This window comes from Amblyomma americanum, chromosome 11, assembly GCF_052857255.1.
Source record: "Amblyomma americanum isolate KBUSLIRL-KWMA chromosome 11, ASM5285725v1, whole genome shotgun sequence".
NCBI lineage: Eukaryota > Metazoa > Arthropoda > Arachnida > Ixodida > Ixodidae > Amblyomma > Amblyomma americanum.
The window spans coordinates 126970554-126974288 of record NC_135507.1 but is presented as its reverse complement, the minus strand read 5'-3'; the positions used below and the strand labels follow the sequence as shown (position 1 = coordinate 126974288).

At 55.5% G+C, this 3735-nt stretch overlaps 1 pseudogene; it reads left to right on the top strand.

Annotated features, from left to right (window-relative positions):
• Positions 1-424: 424 nt before the first annotated feature.
• LOC144111622 (large subunit ribosomal RNA) lies at positions 425-3342 on the top strand (annotated as a pseudogene).
• The last annotated feature ends 393 nt before the right edge of the window (positions 3343-3735 follow it).

Below are 3735 nucleotides of genomic sequence, written 5' to 3'. Positions count from 1 at the left end.
GAAGTCGAGTAAGGGTCGAACGGACGCGATCTCGTTGCGAGCGCAGTCCTCCGTCGGTCTAAGTGCTTCGCAGTCTCTGCCCCGAGAAAAACTGGGCCACTCCAGTTGGGGCGGGGGCCACGCAAAACTTGACGATGCCCCTACGCCAGGCCGAGGTCGCTCTCTCGAGGGAAAGAGAGGTGCGGCAGGGAAAAATTAGGCCGCGGCGGTCGGGGGCTCGAAACTTTCTGCGTTGTCCGCGCAAACCGCATGCGCGCTGTCCCGAGCGCAGGCCAGCGGCGCCTTCCAGTCTCGCTCGCAGTCGCCGAGGGTGCTGCCGACTGTGAGCGGGGAATGGGCAGAAGGCGTCGGCCGGACGATTGGGAAAGGACGCGCGCGCGCGCTGGACCGCGCCGGAATCAAACGCGAGAGCGCACATTTGTGTCGACCTCAGATCAGGCGAGACAACCCTCTGAATGTAAGCATATCACTAAGCGGAGGAAAAGAAACCAACAGGGATTCCCTGAGTAGCTGCGAGCGAAACGGGACCTAGCCCAGCACCGAATCCCTCGTCCTTGCAGGCGGTCGGGAAATGTGGTGTATGGGAGGCAACGTTCCCGGCAGTTTGCGACAGTCCAAGTCCCCCTGACAGGGGCTTGTCCCAGAGTGGGTGCCAGGCCCGTTTCCGCCGTTGCGCGCCCGGGACGAAGCCTCCCGTGAGTCGGGTTGCTTGAGAGTGCAGCCCTAAGTGGGTGGTAAACTCCATCTAAGGCTAAATACGACCGAGAGACCGATAGTCAACAAGTACCGTGAGGGAAAGTTGAAAAGAACTTTGAAGAGAGAGTTCAAGAGTACGGGAGTTCTCCCGCAGAGGCGCTATCGTGGTTTGCGGCGAGTAGGTCGGTAACCCATCCGACCCGTCTTGAAACACGGACCAAGGAGTCTAACATGTGCGCGAGTCAATGGGTATCTCGAAACCCAATGGCGCAATGAAACGTGAAGGCCCTTCGCGGGCCGCGTTGCGATCCCGGACCGCACAGGGGTTCGGGCGCAGCAACGGCTTGTCCCAGGCGCTCACTTGTCGCCGGGGCGGAGCGAGAGCGCGCACGTTGGCACCCGAAAAATGGTGAACTATGCCCGGGCAGGACGAGGCCAGAGGAAACTCTGGTGGAGGCCCGAAGCGATTCTAACGTGCAAATCGATCGTCCGATCCGGGTATAGGGGCGAAAGACCAATCGAAGCATCTAGTAGCTGGTTCCCTCCGAAGTTTCCCTCAGGATAGCTGGCGCTCGATGGGAGAGCAGTCACACCTGGTAAAGCGAATGATTAGAGGCATTGGGGTCAAACGTCCTCAACCTATTCTCAAACTTTCAATGGGTGTACGGGAGGCCTTCTGGTTTGAGGCCTTCCGCTGCGATGAGAGTGCCAAGTGGGCCACTTTTGGTAAGCAGAACTGGCGCTGTGGGATGAACCAAACGCCGGGGTAAGGCGCCCGAGTTGGGACACTCATGAGAACCCATGAAGGGTGTTGGTTGCTTAAGACAGCAGGACGGTGGCCATGGAAGTCGGAATCCGCTAAGCAGTATGTAACAACTCACCTGCCGAAGCAACTAGCCCCGAAAATGGATGGCGCTCTAGCGTCGCGCCTATCCCCGGCCGTCGCTGGCAGAGTAGCACGAACAGTGGGGTTGCTAAGCCGCGACGAGTAGGAGGGCCGCAGCGGTGGGCGTTGAAGGTGCCGGGCGCGAGCCCGCCTGGAGCCGCCGCTGGTGGAGATCTTGGTGGTAGTAGCAAATACTCAAGTGAGAACCTTGAGGACTGAAGTGGAGAAGGGTTCCATGTGAACAGCAGTTGAACATGGGTCAGTCGGTCCTTAGGGAAAGGAGAAATCCTTTCAGAAGCGGGCGGGTTTGTGCAGCTCTGTCTGTCGAATCGGAGACGCCCCGCTGCAACCGAAATAGAATCGGGTTAACAGTCCCGAACCCGGCTACGGAGATCGGTCCTTCGGGGCCCAGTGCGGCAACGCAAACCAGCTCTGAGACGCCGACGGGAGCCCCGGGAAGAGTTTTCTTTTTTCTGTAAGGAGATCGAGTCCCTGGAATGGGTTCACCCCGAGATAGGGACGGTGGCTCCGTAGAGCAGTGCGGCTCTTGCGCTGTCCGGTGCGCTCCTGTCGGCCCTTGAAAATCCGAGTGAGGGAGTGTGATTTTCGTGCCGGACCGTACCCATATCCGCAGCAGGTCTCCAAGGTGAACAGCCTCTAGTCTCTAGATTAATGTAGGTAAGGGAAGTCGGCAAAACGGATCCGTAACCTTGGAAAAAGGATTGGCTCTGAGGGCTGAGCCGGTCGGGCTGGGGTCCAGAAGCAGGAATGGCACTGCACCGGGACTGGGCGAGGCTCGCCGCCGTCAAAAGCGTTGCGGCCGAGCCCGGACCAGCGTCGGGACCTTCCTGTGGAAAGCCACAGCTGTGCTTGTTCCGGGGGCTTCGCGCCCGAGGTTCTTGCTTCGGCCGGCAGAAAACAGCCAACTCAGAACTGGCACGGACCGGGGGAATCCGACTGTCTAATTAAAACAAAGCATTGCGAGGGCTAGCATTGGTGCTGACGCAATGTGATTTCTGCCCAGTGATTTCTGCCCAGGGACACCGCCAGGGTCGGTGAGATTCTCGGTCTAACAAAGGCCGACCTTGGCTGGCTGTACGCTAGAACACTAGTAGGGAGCATTATTATGCTTAGCCGCTTTGCGCGGCTGGTTACTTGAAGGCTTCAAACCCCAGACACCTCTTGCGACTTTCAGTGATTTTAGTGATTTTAGCATATTTTAGTGATTTTAGAGTTTTTAAGCCAGTAATCCCGGTTTGGACCCGTGCTTTTAATTTTGGGGCGATTACTGAGCCAGCTTTTAACGTTGCTTTTTTAGATTTCTGTAGTGGTTTATTGGTTTTAGTTGAATTTTAGTGTTTTAACACCAATTTGTCATGCGCTGCTCTGTTATTAAAAGGCATTTTTCCCCCAAGGCCCTAACACTCTTTGTTAGCACAAGAATATATCCATCAGCGAGCGCGGCGGTACACCTTGGTGACTTGCCGCGCCGTCAAGCGACTACGTTGCCGAGTACGGCGAGGCCTCACGCTTCTGCTTGGCGACGGCAAGCCACGTTAATTGACACTGCCTTGGGGGACCACCTAACTCTGCTATGCGGGGAAATTCTAGTCTCTAGCCAAATGCCTCGTCATCTAATTAGTGACGCGCATGAATGGATTAACGAGATTCCCACTGTCCCTATCTACTCTGGCAGAGGCTCTTTTTTTTTATGCCTCACCATAATTTATGCCCCTATCTACTACTATCATCATCGGCGTCCCCACGGCGATCGGACGTGCCCTTAACTGTGCTGCGTCATTTTTTGTTGTTTTCAACTAGAACTTCTTCCTGTGAGTCAAAGAGTTTTTGCATTCCTCCTTCGGGAGCATCTCGTTCACCTCTGTTCAAAATTTGAGCTCGCTAGCACCAATATTTCTCGAAATATAAGGTTTTTTGTAAAACTAGCACGTGGCCGGTAAGCGTGGCTCAGGCACGAGGTCGAAAGAGCGTCTTTGTGGATTTTTCGCGGCTAGACAACTGGCTAAAATTGTTTTCGAGTGGTCGCGCTTGTCTCCCGATCATTTTGCACTATATGTGAAGGCTCTAGACCAAAATTTCGAAGAGAAACGATGAAACGTACTTTGTAAACAGGCGGCGGCCAGCCTAGGCCT